This window comes from Stenella coeruleoalba (assembly GCF_951394435.1).
Source record: "Stenella coeruleoalba genome assembly, chromosome: 6".
Taxonomy (NCBI): domain Eukaryota; kingdom Metazoa; phylum Chordata; class Mammalia; order Artiodactyla; family Delphinidae; genus Stenella; species Stenella coeruleoalba.
This window is the reverse complement of record NC_137151.1, coordinates 90,263,388-90,286,721: the sequence shown is the minus strand read 5'-3', so window position 1 is coordinate 90,286,721 and position 23,334 is coordinate 90,263,388. Positions and strand designations below refer to the sequence as shown.

At 43.4% G+C, this 23,334-nt stretch overlaps 1 protein-coding gene across 2 annotated transcripts in view; it reads left to right on the top strand.

Annotated features, from left to right (window-relative positions):
* Nucleotides 1-23,334, top strand: part of ANKRD44 (ankyrin repeat domain 44) — a 317,527-nt gene that overhangs the window by 92,409 nt on the left and 201,784 nt on the right. Inside the window, exon 1 of one of the 2 annotated variants that reach the window (XM_079925378.1) lies at nt 20,848-20,876. The exons of the other annotated variant lie outside the window; for it this stretch is intronic. The gene's annotated coding sequence lies outside the window, so the exon portion shown is untranslated. Of the gene's footprint in view, nt 1-20,847; nt 20,877-23,334 lie in introns of those variants that run through there. 2 annotated transcript variants of the gene reach the window in all.

Here is a 23,334-nt window from a genome sequence, read left to right as displayed (position 1 = left end):
AGTGAGTCCCACTGGTATTTTAGACACCCCCGGAGGATGGAGGGTGGACACGAGGACTGGGATAGTGGCCTCAGAAAGAAGGCAGACTCCTGCTCTGGGGAATTTTTCAGGGGAAGGAGTGTTGGAGAAGGATCATCTCAGTAAACATTTTTCGTTCCTTCTATTCAAATGTCTTTTTTATGTTTTCATTTACAGGATAATCTTTCTATGTCTCTGCCATTTTACAGGATCTCTTTTAAAGTATCCCAAGCAAATAAGAATCCTTCCTCTTCTGGTGTCCTGATCTCAAGAATGATTCTTTCCTTCTCATTCTTGTGTTTTAACTCTGCCTGTAAATTTTCTTATTTATAACCTAAACCCTCATGCTATTGCTAATCTTATTTTATCCATCCATAGGAAGCAGAGGGAATATTTTAGTCTAGGAGTGGAGGGCTTTGTTGCTAAATATTTTTTTCCTTTGGGGACAATTACTCAGATGTTTTTCTGGAAACTCTGTGGGAAATGTGTTTTGAGTTGAACTGTAGACTCTTTAGATGTGGAAAAGACCTAAAAAACAAAACAAAACAAACCTCAAAAAAAAAAACCCTAAGCCAACCAAACGTAAAATAGATAGCTAGTGGGAGGCAGCCGCATAGCACAGGGAGATCAGCTCTGTGCTTTGTGACCACCTAGAGGGGTGGGATAGGGAGGGTGGGAGCGAAACGCAAGAGGGAGGGGATATGGGGATATATGTATATATATAGCTGATTCACTTTGTTATACAGCAGAAACGAACACACCATTGTAAAGCGATTATACTCCAATAAAGATGTTAGAAAAACCCCAAAACCCAAGCCATCCAACCTGCTCATTTAACAGATGAAAAAACTGGACCCCACAGTGGTTAAATAACCCTATCATATGTTTATTACCTCAAAGGTTAAAAGTCTCAAGGGTGCACCTAGAGGAAGAGCAGGTGAATGATTCAGAACCATTATTGCTCTGTCCCAAAGTGGAAAATACGCTCTCTGGACTTGTTATCTGCCTGTTTTCCTGTTGCTTAATTTCTCAATTGTTTTACACAACAATTTCAAGTATCTCTGAGGTGCAGAGTCGAGTGTGATACTTTTGCTGCCTCTCTGCAGGAGAGTCTGTTATGTCATTTAAGCAAGTACTAGACTTTCTCTGGTTGAGTCACTTGAAGTTTGGTGGGCTGGAATGACACTAATATTTTCTGTATTAAAGAACACTAATGTGTTCCCCTATTGAAGTCTGTTTGGGGAGCCATCCAACCTTAGTGAAAATCTGTATCTCTGCATGGTTTTAGAGCCTTTGAATGCAGTCCTGGTGGTATTTACATCATATCTGGCACTCTGGATTTTTCTCTGCTTCTTTATGGGTTTTTACGGAAAAGTATATGGATCAGTCAGGAAACAGAAGGTAATGATGATTATCTAGATAACCTAGTAATGTGGAAGATAATTGGGCCACGAAAAAAGTGGAAAGAAAATGAAATGATCTCTATTCATCAGCAAAGCCAGGCTCACTTGGCAGTGATGAGAAAATAGTCATCATTTCTTTATCTTAGGCATGGGAGTTTTTACAGATCAGCCAGCTCTGCCTTTTTATTTGTGATGGTGTCTTTTTTTTTTTTTTCAGTCAAGAGTGATTTTGGTTGGCTGTTTTTCTATCAGTGTGCTTGCTTACACTAGACACTGGCTGCCTTAGATTTCATGCTATTTCAGGGCAGTAAGGTAGTGTTTCCTAGAAGTTGATGCTTGTGATGACAGCAATGCTTTTCTGCTGGAAAAAAGCAAGAAAAGGTAGTTTTGTGTGAGGCGATGTTAGGCAGAATGGGATGTCTACTGTCTTCCAGTTAGAGAAGGGCAAGAGGAAGACGGTGAAACGTGCCTTTGCTCAGTGTCTTAGAGAGAGGTCACCCTTGTTCTCCTCCCAGGATCCAAATCAATTTCTAAAAAGAACTCTCACTGGTCAGCCTGCGTCATGTGCTTGCCCTGGTGGTGAGGACAGCTGAGGGAAATGTTTTAATGAAAAATTTCATTGGAATCATGGATTTAGGAGGGACGGTTCCTAAAATTGGAGGGAGGTAGGACAGACTAAAAAAGGTCCCGGATTTTCCCTGCAGTGACACTGATCCTTTGGAGGGCATCGAATAGTTCACAGTAGGTAAGCCTCAGAAATTTGTTGGGTCACTTATAGGATGAGCCAAGGAAATAGTGTGTTTCTGCCCAAGTGAGAGACTTTCAGGGTGAAGTATCAACTCATCTTCTCTGTTGAGTGGAAGTACCATTCTTGTAGATTACTTCCAGATCAGGACAGTAGTTTTTGAGAACGATACCAGACACACTATATTTTGAAGGATGATTTTGTGCTCTGTACCTTCACGTGAGTTACAGCCAGAAGAGCTAGGTGATTTCCTCTCGGTTTTAGGAATAAAGAAACAGGCAACAAGGGGTGAAGTTTCAGAGGCGGCAGGGGGCTGAACAAATCCTTGAACCCAAGTCTGCGTGACTTTTTGTGTTCTTTCCTCTACACCCTAGCTGCTTGTCAGAGAACCGGTGTGTGCTACTATTAATCAAGATTGTGAATTTAAATACAAATTGAGACCGCAGTGTGGAGGAAACAGCCTCATAAATCCTGACACAAAAGTTTAAGGCTTTTAAAATATCTTCAATATGTCTTGGCTCTTAGGATCTCTCTGTTTGTTGTCACATAATTAGGACCAAAGACCTAATTGCAGGTTGATTTCTAAAACTGCATGCCCCTTGCCAGTAGGATTTATGTTGAGACATTTACTTTAATTAAATGGCTACTTAGTAACAGGGCTTAATATGTATCTTTTAAAGTACCAGATATTTTTTTCAGATACTTGGTCAACCAGGAGTATGTTTCTTCCTCATTAACAGTACATAGACATGTTTCTTTCTGTTAATTGAAGCCATGTGAGGCCATCATAATTATTTGGGGAGATGTTCTCTAATCTGTGTCTTTTAGGGATGGGTTAAATTGGAAACTGTGGATTCACTGCCTCACACTTTCCCCTTTCAAGTGTTAAACTGAGGTATTAGTTTAACCCCAGCACCAGGAGACCCTTGTGCTGCCCAAACCTGAGGTTTCTGTAGTCCAGCTGATGCCAGACAAAATGGCCTTTTCTCACTCAAAAGCGAGAAAAAGCTTCAGTTGAAAAACTGGAGCTATTTACTTCTTAGTGTTTTTCAGTGAACAGAGTGAAATAAGCTATCACATTTTGCTTAGATTTAATATATCACCCCAACATAGAAAGTTCTGATGCAAAACTAATGATGACGTATCAACTTGCTTTTTTTTTTTTTTTTTTGCGGTACGCGGGCCTCTCACTGTTGTGGCCTCTCCCGTTGCGGAGCACAGGCTCCGGACGCGCAGGCTCAGTGGCCATGGCTCACGGGCCCAGCCGCTCCGCGGCATGTGGGATCTTCCCAGACCAGGGCACGAACCCGCGTCCCCTGCGGACTCCCAACCACTGCGCCACCAGGGAAGCCCCTCAACTTGCTTTTTAAATATAGCTGTTGGTTATTCTAGTCCCTGAATTCTGGTTTGGCCTGACTTGGAGCATCCATCTAGGGAGAAGCAGCCCTGATCTCTGGTCTGAGGCTTTGCTTCTGCTGTAGCTGTTGATGTCACCGGGCTTCTGTGTTCTAGTCACTCTTCAAAAATTACATTTAAATTGCAATTTCATTTAGACATCTGTTTTCATGTTTAGGGTTTATAATGTTTCTTTTCTCTCTCAAGTATATCAGTGATGGATATTAACTGTAAATTTAGAATATACACATGAGAAAAAGAAAAAAAGGAGAAAATAACTCATCTGTAATCTAATCACTAAGAGAAATACTATCGACTTGTTGATATTTTTCCTGTTTTCTTTATACTTGTTTATGTGTATATGTACTTTAAAATATAGGCTTGCTATTTCATTGTATGTGCTACTTAGTGTGACAAAATGCTTTTTGCATGTATGCCGTGTGCCAGGGCTTGGATATGGTTTTGTTTACCTTTTTTCTCAATCTTATATAACAGATATTTCTCCAAGTCTTTAAAAATTCTTTGAAATATAATTTTTGATAGCTGCATAGTATTCTACCATTTGGATGTGTGCCATATTTTATTTCATTATATTCCTAAGATTATTAAGAAGATTCCAATTATTTTCTATAATAAACAACGCCCCAATCAACATGTCGAACATAAATCTTTGTGCTCATCCCTGATTGTTTCCTTAGGGCATTTTCCCACAAGAATTACAGGAATAAAGGATGTGAAGATACGTGCAGCGCATTCAAGTGAACCCTTCAGCTGTAACCTCCATCTTATTCTATGATTCTTTGTCCCCTAAAGTGATGTGGATTGCTTTAATGTGATCCTAACACTTACATAGTATTAAAAAAACCTAAAATATGCTTTAGGAAAGATTCTGTACTCCCAAAGATACAAGCATTTAATCTCTTAAAGTGGCTGTGGTTGAGTTATGTTTCTTTACTTAGGAATGAAAGTGTCCTAAGTTTGTTTACTCAAAAAGTCTATTAAAACAGATCATTAGAAGTGCTGGAATTGTCTTGTTTATGAAAACTTACAGTTGATTTCAATTCACCATTAAAAGATCGTATGAACCAGTCGCCAAAAGCTTAGCAATGTACGGGCCCAATTCCATTATTTGCTTAATAACAGATTTTTATGCTGAGGCTTAGCATCTACGGCTGATAATTGTGGCATCATAAGATTGCATAGTGCTCAAGTGTATAATAAGCCTTGCTTAGCTGGAGTAGAGAAATATTTACCAGTGCTCTGCTAATGAGCTGTTCTTTATATCATTTAATTAGCCAGATTTATTTTAGCTAAGGTTAAATGTGTTTAATATATTTAAAAGAAGTTTTAAAATAACATGTGCTGAAATCAGTTAGAAGAAATGCAGAAAAATTCCAAATAGGCTTGCTGTGGAGTAGTCACCATGCATATTATTTTGGTTCATCTTAGAAAAACCAGAAAACTGGTTGGAAGAAAATGTACTGAATCCTAACCCACGCCAAAAATAATATTGTCTAGGGGTTTCCCTGGTGGCGCAGTGGTTGAGAGTCCGCCTGCCGATGCAGGGGACGCGGGTTCGTGCCCGGGTCCAGGAGGATCCCACATGCCGTGGAGTGGCTGGGCCCGTGAGCCATGGCCGCTGAGCCTGCACGTCCGGAGCCTGTGCTCCGCAACGGGAGAGGCCACAACAGGGAGAGGCCACAACAGTGAGAGGCCCGTGTACCGCCAAAAAAAAAAAAAAAAAAAATTGTCTATATTATTAGCCCTTCTTTTTATAGACCACTCGTAGAAGCAGATGTCCAGTCCTCTCCTTTGGAAGGTACTCCGTATTCAGCCTACTCTTGTTGTGGGTGATGTATCGATCAGGGCTTACCAAGTGGCTAGATTTGTGAGTGTGTATAGGAGGCAGAAGTCATGTAAAATCAAAATTACCCTTGAGAGTCTCTTTGGAAGGCCCCACCTTGGAGGCCAACACAGCCAGTTTTGCCTGCAGAGTTGGAATTCACTGCTGTTTCTTTGAGCACCAGACAAGCAGTTGGCTTGAGTGTAAGGGCCGACTTGTATGAAGAATATATTTCCCACCAGGATCCCGCTCAGGTCTGAGATGTCCACACTGGGAGGAACTCACTGGGATGAGACTGACTGAGGGAGCTGACGAATGATGTTGCCTTCTCTTCCTTACCCTGGGGCGTGAGGTCATTGAGTGGGTTGGCTGGTGCGTGTGTCTGTCTGTCTGTCTCCCTCCCTCATGGTAGGTGTTATTGAATTCTTTTGAGAGACAGCATGTGTGACGTGACACCACAGCAGTTGCCATGATGCAGAATTTTTACCCATGGAGAAGTTCTTCTGTGACACCTTCCAGTGACCTTATTGTTCAGTACACACTATGAAAGCAGAGTAGAAGAGGAAGGAGGAAGGAATGTGTTACTTTGCAACTAACCTATAATAATACTATAACTTTCCTTTCCCTACATTCAGTGAGCAGAGATTTATTGAGAGCCTACTACGTGCTAGGACTTAGGGACACAGTGGTGACCATCCCTGCTCTTCTGGAACTTATGGTCTTGGTAGGTCCTTGAGAGTGTGCCTTTGCCTAGACAACAGTGGACTGACTAGATAATCGTTACACCTATAAGGACTAAATATTTGGTGCAGAAAATGCTTATTTGGGGTTCTTGATTTGGGACTGTATGATGAATGTGGTTTCTTTGAGAGCTATCCATTACCTAAGCTTACACGGCTACTGACATAATAACCAACCTCAGAGGCCAGTTGACCTTCCTGTCTGATGCCGGTGTGCTCTCACTGCATCACTACCTACCTGGTTTCAAACTCAGCTCAAGTACCGCCTGATCTCTGGCATCTTCTGTGTCCACTGGCACCAGCAACTCCTCACTCCAGCTCTTCAGTCTCAGGATCTGCATACCTGTCATATCTCCTCTGCTTCTCCCGAAGTGGTGGTGGTAGGCTGTGTGTGTGTGTGTGTGTGTGTGTGTGTGCACGTGTATATATGATAGAGAAGCAGACTCAACGAAGCACATTCCTGTGCATGAGAGTTGACTTGTGATTACTGATCCTTCATCATTAGAGTGACGGTTGCACACCTGGAGAAGAGGGCAAAGTGATTGGGTCCCCATTGTGTGTGTTCCTTTGGCTCTCTTGCTGTTTACCTTTCTTGGGGCTTCCTTGTGCCGTGTCGTCTCCTGCTTGCTGTCTCTCACTATTCTTCTTATCTGAGTTATGGTTTATAACCTCCAGTCCTTCTAAATGAACACCTGGACCCTCCAAAGTTGGTAAAGAAGGAGAATCTCATGGTGGGGTGGGGCAGCAGGACCGTGTGGCCCTGACTTGGTCCAAGATTCTTGTGTCCCTCAAGATGGACGCCAGGATGGATGCCTCAGGGTATGCCAGGGTCCACATAATCCACAGGATTAACATGATTTATCTTCCCAGGCAGTTAATTGTTTTTGTCAGTCACCTAAAAACATTATTTTTACATTGAAACAAGCATGGATATCTTAAGGTATAGACTACAAAATTTACACGAAATTTTTTAAAAATTTTATTTATTTATTTCTGGGTCTTCGTTTCTGTGCGAGGGCTTTCTCTAGTTGCGGCGGGCGGGGGCCACTCTTCATCGCGGTGCGCGGGCCTCTCACTGTCGCGGCCTCCCTTGTTGCAGAGCACAGGCTCCAGACGCGCAGGCTCAGTGGTTGTGGCTCATGGGCCTAGTTGCTCCGCGGCATGTGGGATCTTCCCAGACCAGGGCTCGAACCTGTGTCCCCTGCATTGGCAGGCAGATTCTCAACCACTGCGCCACCAGGGAAGCCCCCTACACGAAGTTTAAGTTAAATTGTTTTTGAGGCAGACAGCCAGAGGGATACGTTCACTCTTGTCTTCTGTTACGAGGACTTTGGAGGAAGAGTTGAAACAGGCCTGGCTGAACCCTGGCTCCTTGGTGCAGTTGTTTGAGATGTAAGAAGCACACGCAGTGCATGTTGGTTGCCCTCCCTCCCTGGTCCCTGCTGCCCCCAGCTGCCCCCTGTGTTATCACTGGCGCCGGAGGTGCTCTGCTCCTTGTGTCACCCCTCGTGCATGCCTGCCCGGTCCACAAGCGCTGCGGACATTAATCCTGGGTTTCCTTGGACCTGCTCAAAGGGCAGATCCTGTGGCCCATCAGAATCCTGGGCGCGAATAGTGTGGGAATGAGGCATGTGAAGAGGGATGGAGAGCGGCTGTGGCCAGCTTCGTGACATCAGAATGGGAGGCATCTGCCTCCTTTAGAGAAGGGGCCAGCGTCCCCCTGGCCCGACACCCTCTCTTGGCATCCAGGCATGCAGTGGAGCCTCCTGCATGTGACGGGGTGTCTGTAGTCCCTAGGTGAACCCACTGATGGAGCAGGCCAGGATTAGCTCATAGGCTACAACACAGACCAGAGCAGAGTCCATCCTGGTTGCTTTCTGCTGCATCAGAGGCTGCAGGAAGACATTTGTCCCTTGACCCTTTCATTCTTCTCTACGTGGAGCTGAGGCCATGCTCAGCTTCTGTTTCTGACCTCCTTTGAAGCTGCATCTCTCCATGCGGGAGGAATGATATTTGAGCCGAAGGAAGAGGACACATGCCATTCTAGTCCGCATAGTCCTGGCACCCTAATCTCTCCAAGACAAGATGTTCCAACAGGTGGGCAATCCTTCTCTTTTAAGACCTATCTTATAAGAGGAGAATTTCCTTCCTTAATCTCTGGAAGAAGGCGATGCAGTAAGACAGGCATCAGCCTTAAGGAGAATTTCTGAGTGTGCCAAGTGTGTCTTTGATGCCATTCCAAAGGACGCAGCTCAGTGTAGTGGGAAGGGCGCCAGTGTTGGAACTGCACAGATCAGGATCTGGTCCAGCCTTAGTCCCTTGCTACCCTTGTATCATTGGTCAGGTTACTTAAATTTCTGAGCCTCATTTGCCTCATCTGTAAAAGGATGATGTTAATAATAACTCACTGTTAGTGATGAGGAAGAAGCAAGATGATGTACGCAAAGGGCTTGGCATGTAGTAGCCAACTGAAAAGTGCCCTCACGGATGCTCTACAGTCCCCAAGCCCAGTCTTGGGTACAGGGCAGCCCTTCTCAGGAGGCTCCAAATCACATTTATTTTCTTTCCTTGTCTCTATTGAAAACACTTATCCTCCCCTTACTGCTGATCTCTATTTCGGAGTCAAGGGGAAAAAAAAAACCTAAATAATTCTCCATAAGATGTGGCTAAATGATAATCTGACTCGCTCAGAGGTGATTTCAGCCTAAAGGGGAAACTTTAACTCAAGGGAATTTCTGTTACTAAGAGAAGTCTTTCAGGTAGTAGGCGTGGGTTCCCATGGTTTCTGAGCAGTTTTCTGCTTTACCCATGTTCCCCCAAGTGAGGCCCCAACGTGCCCTCTCTCTCCTGCAATCCTCACCTTGTAGCTGTAGCCCTGTTTTCACTCCCTCTTGGACTAAAACTCTTTTTTTTTTTTAAAGAAGATGTTGTGGGTAGGAGCTTATTAATTAATTTATTTATTTTTGCTGTGTTGGGTCTTCATTTCTGTGCGAGGGCCTTCTCTAGTTGTGGCAAGCGGGGGCCACTCTTCATCACGGTGCGTGGGCCTCTCACTATCGCGGCCTCTTTTGTTGCGGAGCACAGGCTCTAGACACGCAGGCTCAGTAGTTGTGGCTCACGGGCCTAGTTGCTCCGCGGCATGTGGGATCCTCCCAGACCAGGGCTCGAACCCGTGTCCCCTGCATTAGCAGGCAGATTCTCAACCACTGTGCCACCAGGGAAGCCCTGGACTAAAACTCTTGCCCTGATAATTGGTTCTCCTGATTCTTAGTCCTCCTCTTGGGCTGTGTGCTGAGGCAGCTTGCTTATCTATTCATCTTACAGAAATCAGAAGTAACAGTTTTAGCGTTTAACTCTTTCTAGCTTTTCATGGTGATTTCCATAAACTATTCCACTTCTTAGAGGAAAATAAAATAAATAGTTAAATAAAAGACTGGTCAACTTTTTGTCTTTGTCTATCACCAGTGGATTGTCTAGCTTTCTCTTAAACCAGAGTGACAAACAGGCCAACTGTTGTTCTTGGTTGTTAATCATTGCCTGGGGTACTTGAGTGTTGAGAAAGCTTCTGAGGTTGTGTCTATTTGAGATCAAAAAACATGTCATGCTTGATTAGTGATGTCTGCTAGAGGCACAGGAAGGGAAGTGCAGTGCTGACTACATTATTTGTCATGCCTCTCTCCAGCTCTCTAGACATTAGTCATTTCATCATTTCTCTCTTCATTTGCTCTCCCAGTTGAGTGCGGTTGGGGTATCAAAGAAGGTACTTGCAAGCCAGGTTTACTCTGGTAATGATTTAGCCTGGCTGAAGCATGATGCCAACTAAAACTTATTTTCTGTAGATTTCATAATTATCCTATTCTTGAGGTCCATTCATATGAATAATTAAGAGTTCTTATAAAGTCAGGGTTTTTGGATCCTGGGGTCCATAAACAGCATCAGGATTTGGTTCATTCAGAGAAACTACTCAGAAGATCTTGCCTTTTCATCTCTAAAGAGCCGTGAGCATGTGAACCGTCGGCAAGGAAATGAATTGCATTCATGAATCACTTGAACAGCACAAAGCAAACCAAAGAGCTGCCTCTAGTAGTATTGGCTGTTGTATCCACTTTGCCTTTATTCTAAATGCCTGTTTTCCAGGTAGCCTAATGGATGAATCACACTATGTTCCGAGAGAAGCAGAAAAACAGCCTGGAGAAGATGGGTCACTTATGTGGGGTTTCGGGTTCTTCTTCTCCAAGGTTACCATTAGAACCCATTTGAAAACATTAAAATGAAAGCCATTCTTGAAAAATAGGCACCCGGTGTGTGGCATGGCTTCGCTTTGCCTGCTCACCTCTCCCACTGGGAAACTGAACCAGTCTTTGGATGTTGAAAGTCGAAGGGCTAACAGCTCTTCCCCCAAGTGTTGTTTATCCTCTTTTCTTCCCCAGGGTGGGAGGAGAGGTGGGGTGGATACTCAGATAAGTTTTTCCGTGAATTTAGGAGAAACTGGCCAGCTCTCTCTGACCTCCATTTTTTTCTGCACTGTTGGCGTGTCTGTGGGTGGTTACTGGTACCAAGTGTTCTCCGCTAGGGTAACTGCAGGCAGGTTTAGGTCATACTTTGGTTTTGAGGCTCTTCTGTGGAGTTACTGAGAAAATATCTAAAATACTTAACAAATCTTGAGCATCTCTTTGAACATCCTCCAGAGTAAAATATATATTTAGAACGTTTGAAGAAAGCAAATTTTTTAAAGTTTATCAATACTATCCAAGACTACTGTGCAACGATAATCCAATAATAGCAACAAAACTCCCATCACCATTTGGCATCTCCTCTTCCTCTTTCCTTGCTGTATAGTGTATAAAAGGGGGAGGGGGACTTTAACATCTTACTTTTAGGAGTCTGATATATTTTTTATAAGCTGATTCTGCTTGGAGGCAGGCTCATAAGTACCCAGGGAATGTACACCTCATCCTCATTTCTGTTCTCCTCTAATTTGCCTAAATGTTGCCTAGTTTTCCTCTAAAATGCAAAGGTTAGGATTATTCAACCATATGGGGCACCAGTTCTTTCTTTCTGTAACATTTCTGGGAAAGCAGATTTTGACTCAGTACTACCAACCAGTAGTATATGAGCTCCTTTGCTGGTGGACCAAGGAAAGGTGTATGACAGGCATGAGAGATCATCATGGCAAAAGAAGAAACTACAAGAGGGCTTTCTCAGTGACCTGACTTAGGTGTGAATTACCTGAGCTGGTATTTAAAAAGGGAGAGGGGAGGGAACACATTCATTTGATAACGTACTTTTTTTCTTGCTAGAATGCTAAAAGATCAGAGGAGACATCCGAGGAGACACAAAGAAATTAAAATCACCTCTAAAAGAGAAGCAGCTTAATGTGCCATCCACAAGCACAGCTGTTTAAGCGAGGGTCATTCTTGTACTGGAATCAAGTAAAGGAATGAACAGAATGTCGTGGCTGTGACTTAAACCACAAGGGCTCTCTGGTAGGAGTGTCCTGACCTCACCAGTGACCTGGGACTGAGCAGACTTCTGGAGACCATGGGTCAGAGCACCGGGAGTCCCCTCCAGAACTGAAAGGCCCTGAGTGGGGAGAACCTTCAGACAACCCCCCCACACACACATACACACAAGTTGTGACTCTCTGGTGGCTTGTTCCGTGGTCTGTTTTTGGATAACTCCAAACTTGTTCCCAGACCACCTAGCATCTATCCCGAATACAACAAGAAGGGTGTTCATTTAATTTAGTATGAGGCCACATTTAGTAAATTGTTAATAATGCTTCTGATTTATTGATTTAATATGCCATTCCCATTTTTTTCCTCGTCGATCATTTCTGTTCAAGGAACGATGTATTAAAATGGGGGTAAGTTCTTCTTAACTTCGCATGAATGAAATACACCGAGAGTAGGCAGTCTGCTTTACATTCTCGCGTATGAATATTAGAAACATAATGCTGAAGAGTACTGGCTTGCTGAGGATATAGCTGTTTAGGGTTATCTTACGGGGCTCTTATACTTAATGACTCTTTCAGAATTGATGATGGAGGAGGGAGAAGGCAGCCCCCTAATGTCCTTTAACTATTATATTATTATTGATAACATACTCAACCAGTCTACTTTTTGTATATTATTTAATACTTTAGAAAATACTTCCACAAGCATCTTTTGCCCGGCAGAGGGTGAACTCCACGTCAGCAAGACTGTGTTTGTTTTTGCCCATCCTTGTACATCTAGCTCTGGCAGAGTGGCCAGTACATAGCCAGGGCTCTGTAATATTGTTTACAGAAAGAAGGAAGGAAGGGGGCAGGAGGAAGGAAGGGGCACAGTCATCTCTCTGCTTCACAGCATCTGCCCTGCCACCATCTTTGTAAGGATGACCATCCCCTCTTAGCTGAAATTATTGCCCCAGTCTTCCGTGTGGTCCCCCTGCCTCTAGTCAGTCCTGCTCTGCCAGTCTGTTTCCACACCACAGCCAGTCGGATCTTTGTTAAGATGTGATTCTGAATATATCACTCCTTTGTGTTAAGCCTCAACCCTTTCTGTTTCCCTGAGGACAAATGATGAAGTCTTAGCGTGGCACACAAGTGCTTGGGGCTCTACCCTGCCCACTTGGCCAGCCCCAAGTCTTGCCACTCCTTTCCTTGCATCCTTTTCTCTAGCCACCCTGAACTGCTCGCATTTCCCCACACGTGCTAGGCTCCCGCTGGCCTCTGGGCCTCTGTAGATGTTGCACCCTCAGCCTGGAATCCCTTTTGTCTGGTCACCTTAGGACTCTGGGTTTGATGTTACCTCCTCCTGGAAGCCTTCCCTGATAACTCAAGGCTGGGTTGGGTACCCCTCTCGTGTGACCCCCTAGTTCTCACTGGGATGTAATTGCTTACTTTTCTGCCTTGCTGGATGCCAAAGCTTCCTGAGGCTGGGGACTGTGTCTTAATCGTTGCTGAATCCCCTCAGCCATTGCCCTGCCTGGCTCCTCAGGGGCAACTGAGAGATGTTTGTTGAGCTGGTGGAAGAGGGCACTGTGGTGGAGTTCAACTAGTATGTGAATCAGAGCCGGAAAGATCTTCTCAGTAACTAGCAGTTAACTTGGATCATACTCATATTCCCCAAGCCTCGGTTTCTCTCTCTGGGAAATGGGATGGAGGACATCGCTTCTGACCTCCAGCAATCGTTGTGAAAATTCCATGAGATGACATAAGAAAGCGTTTAGCACAGAGCCTGTCCTGTAATGAGCTCCAGTAAGTTGTTCTTCCTTCCTTCCGTCCCTCCCCGCCTTCCTTGCCAGCTAGGTCAAGCCATGGATTAGTCATAGAATTCCCGCATCAGAGTCAGGTTCACGGCGGTGGTTCTAAACCATCTGCCAGGCGGCTAAGACACCTTTTAAAAGTACACACTCCGGGGCCTCACCCCATGGTTCTGGGATGGGGTCCAGGAATCTGTATTTTTTTCAGATTGCTGGTACTCAGCCATGATTGGGAACCTTTGACCTAGTCCAACTTGTGACCAATAACAGGAATCCCACTTACATAGCCCTTGCTGGAACACCTTGGGGATGGGCAGCTCAGTGCATTTTGGAGCTCTGTTTGCTGTCGGGCAGCTCCTTGAATGTTAGAAACCCTCACTTATCTACTGGGCCTAATTCTGCTTCCAAATGACACCTAGCCTTTAGTTCTGGGTCTGCCTCCTAGAGACAAATGGATTAAGTTCACACGTCTTCCCATAGCCATTCTTCAGATATTTGAAGTTACTACCATGTCCCTTCAAAGGTTTTTCTTTTCCAGGCTAAACATTCCTGTTCCTATAAACTGGAGTTTGCTGACTGGCGCCTGTGGGCTACATCCGGTCCACAGATGTGTTTTGTTTGGCCTGGGGTGTTTGAAAAATACTGAATAAGTTTCCAACGTTGAAAAATCAGGGCATTTGCCGAAAAGTCTGGAGCTCTAGCATCTCTCGAAAACTCAAAAGATCTGGAGCCGCATTTCCAGCTTTGGGTGGGATGTAAGGTCTCCAGATTGTTGCACTCTCAAACACTCCATAGTTTTGTCTCACCCCCGCTAATTAAATCATTACATCATGGGTTTTTCAGACCTTTCGTTACTCCTGTTACCTTTTCCTATCTGTGCTCCAGAGTGTCAAGTGGTCTCATTTTTTAAAAAAGTTCTTTATTTTTATGATTATAAGAATAATATTTAATAATAATTGAATGATATTTAATAATAAAAACAATAGGAAATTTGGGAAATTATGGAAAAATGTAAGACAGAAAATGTATCTGTCCACATACCCTGTGGGACAATTTTATACAGTTCCTTCCAGCGCTTGTTCTTCCGTGCATATTTCTATATTGTGAAGCTGGGATCACACTAGAAGTAGTTTCATAGAGTGCTTTTTCCATATTTTCCGCATCTCATTAAATTCCCTCACAAGATCAATTTTAATAACTAAAAGATGCTGTTTTATGTACTTGTGCCTTTTTCTGATGGTGGTAAAATACACATAACATGAATAAAATGTACCATTTAAACCATTTTATTTTATTTATTTTTATTTTTGTGGCCGTGCCATGCGGCTTATGGGATCTCAGCTCCCCGACCAGGGATTGAACCTGGGCCACGGCAGGGAAGGGCCGAATCCTAACCACTAGGCCACCAGGGAGCAACCTTTTTAAAGTGTACAGTTCAGTGGCATTTGCAGTGTGCCGCTAACCCCACAACCCATTCCAGAACATTTCCAAAAGGAAGCCCCGTCTCCGTCAAGCAGTCACTTTCATTCCCTCTTCTTCCCAGTCCCTGACAACCACTGATCTGCTTATTCTCTGTTTGTATTTGCTTAGTCCAGATATTTCATATAAATGGAATCATACAACGTGTGACCTTTGTGGCTTCTTTCACTTAGCGTGATATTTTCAAGGTTTGTCCATGTTGTACGATCTATCACTATATGTCATTCCTTTTTATGGTTGAATAATATTCCATTTTACGGCTATACTGCATTTTGCCTATCTATTCACCAGTTGAGGGACATTTGGATTATTTCCACCTTTTGGCTATTGGAATAGTGCTGCTATGAACATTTGTGTACACGTTTTTATTTGAATGCCCATTTTCAATTCTTTTGAGAATACATCCCGGAATGGAACTTCCAGGTCATATAGGAGTTCTATGTTTACCTTACTGAGGAGCCTCCAGGTTAGTTTCCATGGTGGTTACACCATTTCGTACTCCCATCAGCCATGTTCCAGTTTCTCCACATTCTCACAAACGCTTACTTTTTGTTTTATTTTGCTCTAGCCATCCTAGTGTGTCTGAAGTGGTGTCCCGCTGTGGTTTTGTTTTGTATTTCTCTGATGACTAACAACGTTGAGCTTCTTTTTGTGTGCATGGTACCCATTTGTATATCGTTTTGGGCCTTATGTTTTGTAACTTATTTAATAATTTCCCTAGCTTTTACACTGGTTCCTTTCGAACTTTTGCTCTCATGAATATTGGTGTTATTAATATCTCTATATAAAAATTGTGTGCATATCTAGTTATTTTTGTAGGATGGCTTCCTTGAAGTGCGATTATGGGGTCAAAGGTGTGCTATTTCTAAGGTATTGATACGAAGGATCAGATTCAGTCCTGCGTGTTTGAGGAGCACATATAAGTTGCCTGGAAAGCCTTTTCAAGTGCTTTTGCTAGGATTTCCATTTCTGACTTACTGCATCAGGCTCATTGGGGTGTGACCCACTTTCCCAGGAGATTCTGATATGCAACCCAGCTATCACTCATTAGCCAAATTTCTTCTGCACCCATGATGTAGGTCTTTAAAAAAAAAAAAAAAGAAGAAGCACTTGAGAACTCCACACTATTGACTGTCCCAGTACCCTGACCAGTTAGTTCCAAGCAGACTGGTCCTGCTACTTCCCCAGCTGTGAGCAACATGGTCCATTGGCAAAGTGAGCTTACCATCACCTGAACCCCCTCGGTGGATTTTTTGCCTCGTAAAATCTGGTCTTCCCCTTCTTCTTCTTTGGGAGTTGATTGTTTTGAACCCATTTGTTTCTGGTGAGGAAGCAGAGGTTTCTGTTAGCCTTATGACTTGCCCTAGTTTTATAACACCTACTCGCCAGAGACAAAGCAAAACCAGGCCTCTGGCTTCTCAGATAATTTTTCTACTTCCCTCAGTGACCTCGTTTCGACATTTTTGATTGGTCATGATCCAAGAAGTCAAATGTAGTCGCACATGCCAAATGTACTCAGAGTCTGTAAAAGAGGGAACAGGCTTCAGCACGTCTGGGCAGGCCGTGTCTGTCACACGAAACCCTGGTTTTACTGCCGTTGGCCAAGCCCAGTTCTATCCCTGGGAGGAAGAAGGGCAGCCAAAAGTCCTCCTCGGCTGGGACAGCGGGACTGTGATCTCTAAAGAACCATGATCATATGGTGCCTTTTAAACCACTGGAGCGTAATGTGGTAACTGGGTAACGGTTGCGAAAAGTTTTGATGTTAGATGTGCAGGGCAGATTCCCAAATCTAGATTTCATCTCCAAAGACACTCATGAGGTCTCCATAGCATTTAGTGCCAATGTCAGGGAGAGTGTTGGTGAGGAGAAGGGAGTGTGGAGGCACCAAGAAAGACACCACCTCAGTTACCGTCATTCGGGCCATAGGAGGCATCAGGACACTGGCTGCCTCGCTGGTACCCAGACTCAGACCTCACTCAGTTGTCTTTGTGGATGGGCTGGTACAGTGGAGGTCAAGGGCTTTTTTTGTTTTTTTTCCCTACTGCTAAATAGAAACACACAGCAAATTAGGTTTTATTTAAACTCAATAATTCCCTCTCCTTGTTAAAAACCCTTATTTTCTGTGCTATGGCTGTCAAGATTATGTCTTTGAACTTGGCATTCAAGTTAACATCCTGGGAGTGAATCTTGTTTTCCTAAAGTTTAAAAAAATATGTTCAAAGCTAATTGTAGACCGGGAAGGGTAGTGAAAACAAAGAAAATTGTAGATTTCCCTGTGGCTCCACCTCCGTTAAAAATTGCTTGTAACTTTTAAATCTCAAGACTTTGAGATGAAAGGGACATTAATTTACGTATGCTGAATTCATTTGTAAAATTGTGTCACAGAGCCACTTATATTCAGTATCAAGGCATAATACCTATCTGGCATACACATGGAACTCTCAAATCTTAGTTACCAATATGATAAAATTTAAAACATGGTATTAGATATATTTTATATTTAGATGAACTTGGTAAGTTGCAAACGTAGCAGTGTAGCATAGAGTCAAAGACTGACAGTGTAGTGGTCAGTTTATCAATAACAGCATTTTTTTTTTTTTTTCGCTACATGGGCCTCTCACTGTTGTGGCCTCTCCCGTTGCGGAGCACAGGCTCCGGACGCGCAGGCTCAGTGGCCATGGCTCACGGGCCCAGCTGCTCCACGGCATGTGGGATCTTCCCGGACCGGGTCACGAACCCGTGTCCCCTGCATCGGCAGGCGGACTCTCAACCACTGTGCCACCAGGGAAGCCCAATATAACAGCATTTTTAATAGGGTTTTTGATTCTCAAAAGAGCTCAGTTTCTTGGTTACACTACAGTCACTTCAACTTCATTATTACTTTCTTCCATGTTGCTCATGTTCTTTCCCAGATGGACAGGAACAGTTTAAACAACTGCTGTTGTTTACAGGGCACAGAACAACGTGGGGTGTGTGTGTGTGCATGTGCAGGGCTGGGGAGGGGTGTGTAGAGGATGGGGAGAGAAGAGACCTGGGGAGTATTTTCAAGCTTACGCTGGCTGGAAGTAGTACATTTAAATCAGTGTTAGTGTAGTGCTCTGTGGCAGCTAAACTTGGGATTTTTTTATGTCTTTAAGCAGAGGCTGGGTGGGCGTAGAGGAATACGAGAGGGCATGTTTGGAAATGCAGTGACCTAGAGAAGGGCCTGCTTACTGTCACTCTCCTGAGCATATACATGGCTCACGTCAGTGCTGTACCCTGGCTCATTTGTCTCTGAGATACAATTGCTTTTTCTCCATCCATCTAAACTGTTCTCAGGCCTTGGTCAAGTACTGCCTCCTCTGCAGATACTGCCTTGATTTCTTAGCCTTTCCTGTGTCCCCCTTTTCTGAATCAGAGAAGCTTCCTAGAATGTTAGGGCTAAAGGGACCACCGAGCTATCGCTGTGCTGGAGGAAAACCTGGCATCCACTTGTGTGAAGTCTGTAGAACGTGGCTCAGTCCCGTCTTACACGGTTTAATTGTTCTGTGTGGGCTAGGCTTACTTCCTCAGCTATATTTGGCATTCTCTGAGGGAGGCACTGTCACACATTTCTTCTGCATATTTCATAAAAATAGCCTGTAGTAGGTCCTCAGAAAATGCTTTCCGCTCTGGTAGCACTCTTCTGTGAAATGCACTGGCCAGATGGACACTGATAGAGGCTGTTTGCTGTGCCACCAATTAGAAACAGCCTGAATGCGCAGCCACAGGGGAGTATATTATGATCTATCCATATCGTGGAGCATCACATAGCTATGAAAAGAAATGAGTTAAGCCTATAGCTAGTGACCTGGGGGATGTCCTCAATATATTATTGTCCTTGCAAATACCAAGACAGGGAAATAGTAATATCTCACCTTGGAGATAACAGTGTAGCCTCCTATATCTGTATCTATATTTTGATATATCAGCAAGGACTTGGGGAAAGATGTGGAAGGTACACATTAGGCTGTTAATGCTGGTGACGGAAAAGGTTATTACATTTTTTTCTTTACCCTGTCTTTGTATTCTTGCAACAGGGAAACTACTAAGATTAAAAACTAGCAAATAGGGCTTCCCTGGTGGCTCAGTGGTTGAGAGTACGCCTGCCGATGCAGGGGACACGGGTTCATGCCCCGGTCCGGGAAGATCCCACATGCCACGGAGCGTATAGGCCCGTGAGCCATGGCTGCTGAGCCTGCGCGTCTGGAGCCTGTGCTCCGCAACGGGAGAGGCCACAGCAGTGACAGGCCCGCGTACCACAAAAAAACAAAACAAACAAAGAAACAAACAAAATTAGCAAATATAAGACAAAGAGAAAATGCATACAGGTTTTTATGTATTAGAAAGTCCCTTTCCCGTAATACTTCTACTTTTCAAACTTTGCATGATTAAAAAAATTAGTTTTATTCTTTGACTAAATTTTAGAATTAGCAAATAAAGACAGCATTATACTTAAGTTGGGTCTTTTTTTTTTGTTTTTTTTGCTTTTTGAGCTTATGACATAAAGATAAGTTCTCTTTTCACCAAAACCTAAACTATGAAGGTAGCACCAACACCGAAAGCCTGGCGCTCTGGTTTCTGTGGTGGAGTGGGGAGAGAAGTAGCAGGTTGGTTGTACCGATGTAGGATGCCAGCTGACTTCAAAGCCCTAGGAACTTCCTATCCCAGAGCTGAACAGAACAGAGTAGGCAACTAGAGATGCTTGCACAAGTGGAAAAGGGAAGGAAGCAAATGCTGCAGAACTTCCGGTGCTCCTCCGCCGATGGTCGGGGCAGCTCTGCTCCAGAGAGCCCTGCATGTCACCCAGGAAGTTGGTGAGAGCCTTTCTGAATGGAGACGGCTATGCTTGAGCTGGCTTGCCCTTGTTACATTAAAGGTGGAGGTAGCTCTTTTACCTTTTAGTCCCTAATAACTCAGGGACTCCATCCCAGGACCTCTCACCCAGACTGGTGTAGTGGTCTCCTACCTTGCTGAACCACTCTAGTCTTTTCTTCCAGTTCATCATACAATCCATTTCCAGAATGATTGCTCTAAAGCACAGCTCTTAGGTAAACTCCCTTGCTCAAAAACATGCATGGCTCCCCAGCTCTAGAGAGGAGAGTCCAAATCTCTAAACCTGACATTCAAAGCCTTCTAGAATAAGATCCCTGTCTACTTCTCAGCTTACCTCACTTCTCTCAGGCTCTGGCCAAATGAAAGTGTTCCTGTGCATGTTCAGTCTTCTGTTCACGTTCTCCTGAGGTGGGAGCACTCCCTTCCCATTCATCCATCTCTACCTGTTTAAATCCTGTCTAAGTTTCAATATTCGTTTTAAAGGCTACATCTTTCAGGAAGCCAGGTGTGACCTCTTTCTCTTTCTTCTTCATGTACTTGTCCTATGGTACTTAACTTACACTCAGGTTGTCTACTTCTTCTTGCACCTTGGTAATAACTTCATCAAGGGGGAGACTGGCTATAACATCTCAGTGTCTGAATTTCTTACCCTTAGTAAATTTCCTACATTTAATCAATCTTTGTTGACTTGAATTGAATGTGGTTGTTATCTGAAATGTACCAGATTAATTTTTAAAAAACATATCATTCATTTCTTGTTGGCAGGGTGCTGTGCAGAGAAATAAAGGAAATATGAACTGGGTTGGTGTCCCTGCAAGGAAACACCATGTGACTCTCCTTTTTTGCAAAAGTTCCCATTTTATGTTATCTAATGTTTTTCAGTCTCTTGGACTGCTTTCTTCCTGCCGTCTTATCATTTCCCTTTGATATCTGTCACAGAGTGCCCTTGCCATGACACTGGATGGGGAAATTGGAAAGATGCCTCCAAGAAGACTACCCTGACAGGGTCCCTTATAGATTTGCATTCCTTGTAACTTTCCTGGCTTTGTGGGCAGCAGGGGACCCTTCAGGCATCTCAGGCAGAGACTAATGGAGGTCCTGGTCAGCCCACTGCCGTAGATTTGAGAGTGGTTTGAGCAGCCAAGGCCAGGAAGGTGAGTCCGTTTTGCACATCTCCATAATCCCTCACCTGGCTCCCTGTGGAGAAGTGGTGAGAGTTTAACTGCTATCTCCCTTTCCAAGGAATGCGTATGGAATTCAAAGAAAAAGGATTACAGAAAGGAAGGAGAGGTTTAACGGGAAAATCTCATGGGCTTTGGAAAGACTTGATTGGGCCAAAGGTGGCTTTTGAGAGAATCCAGGTTCTAACGAATTAGACAAACCCAATTTGGAGTTTGCCCGAATCATGAAGAACTTTATGTGATTGAGTTAATTCATATATCTCATGTGTGGTCATTCCATCCCCCTCAAATAGAACAAGAAATTGCCACCTTCCTGATGAATGCCTTTTATTTCTACACATCGATTTTGTTTTTAAAGGCTGCTTGGATTGCTTTATTTAGCTTCCAGTTTCCAGTAATTCTCAAAAGTTATTATTACTCTAGATCGCAAGAGAATATTACTGTAATTAACCTTCTGTCATGTTTTTTCTTTAGGAATACTATTTTACCATTGCCCTTATGATAAGGGATGTACATACCAGATATTAATAAAAAGTTGTGTTTGTACAATGCATCCTAAAACTGAGAACCGCTTTCTGTATCTGAACAAAGAAATTGCACTGAACACACTTATCACCCTGAAAAACATCTTCTGGCCATATATAATTTTTTCCCCACAAAAATCACTAAAATGGCTTTTATTGATTAACATTATTAACTCACCCCACATTAAAAAAATATTTGAAACCACATTAATTCAGTATACTCTAAGATACAGTTATACAAAGAATGTAAATAAAACACTAAGATAGGAAATAAAACCGCTATAAAAATTTCTCAAAACAAGAAACTGTTGTAGAAGTATGTTCTTTTTGTTTCACTAAAATTACATTGATTTAAATACGCTGCACACACTAACCTATTGGATCCAGTGTGCTCTTGCTTAAATTAACTTTTTTTAAAGGTTAACTCCTGAACACTGTTTAATTAACTTAGCTAAAGTTGAGATTTGGTCTCAAGCCATTTCGAGCTAGACGGAGTGAAAAAAGATGTGGGGAGTTGGCAGCAGATCCCAATACAAATATGGCATTTGGCAAACTATGTCTGTGCTGTTTTGCTTTGCTTTTCTCTTTATGGTTGTGGCCTATTTTTGAAATGCTATGATTTAAATTCAGTGCCCAAGTGACAAGTCTGACGAAACAGAACTTATTTCCCTGGGGGTTCTGTTGGGGGAAAGGTGGAAGTGTTCCAGGCACTAAAGGAAGTAACCTCAATTTCACCTGGAAACAGTAGTGTCTCGGGGCAGGAGATTTGGGCTATAAAGGAAAGTGGCGCAGCTGCTGAGCCAATTTTGAATCCAGGAACAGAGCAACATCAAAGAACTAAAAACAGTATCTGTCGTTTCCACTATATCCCTGTAAGTTGTAATCGGGGAGCCCGAGATAAATGGAGATTGGAAAGTTCTCTCCTGAGATGCCTTGGATTGTGGCGATGGTCTTCTAACTGGGTTCTCTAACTCCACTCTCCTCCTCCAATGCTCAGCCCACACTTTGGCCAGATAAGGGTTTGCAAAGACTCTGTGCTATTTTCTTGCTCAAGACCTCCAGTTCCTGTTTGCTCAGAAGATTAGGTTAAAACTCCTTCTGATTATGGCTGAGTAATATTCCATTGCATGTATGTGCCACAATAGACCTAGAGTCTGTCATACAGAGTGAAGTAAGTCAGAAAGAGAAAGACAAATACCGTATGCTAACACATATATATGGAATTTAAGAAAAAAAATGTCATGAAGAACCTAGGGGTAAGACAGGAATAAAGACACAGACCTACTAGAGAACGGACTTGAGGATATGGGGAGGGGGAAGGGTGAGCTGTGACAAAGCGAGAGAGAGGCGTGGACATATATACACTACCAAACATAAAATAGATAGCTAGTGGGAAGCAGCCGCATAGCACAGGGAGATCAGCTCAGTGCTTTGTGACCACCTAGAGGGATGGCATAGGGAGGGTGGGAGGGAGGGAGACGCAAGAGGGAAGAGATATGGAAACATACGTATATGTATAACTGATTCACTTTGTTATAAAGCAGAAACTAACACACCATTGTAAAGCAATTATACCCCAATAAAGATGTTAAAAAAAGATAAAAAAGAAACAAAAAAAACCCCAAAAAAACCCAAAACCTCCTTCTGTTGGCTGCATGACACAGGGAGATGAGCTCCGTGCTTTGCGCCCACCTAGAGGGGTGGGATAAGGAGGGTGGGAGGGAGATGCAAGAGGGAGGGGATATGGGGATATACGTATGCATATAGCTGATTCACTTTGTTATAAAGCAGACACTAACACAACCCTGTAAAGCAATTATGCTCCAATAGAGATGTTAAACAAAGATCTCCTTCTGCTGGCATGGAGCTTCCCCTAAGCCAGTTATTTATTTATTTATTTTTTTCTA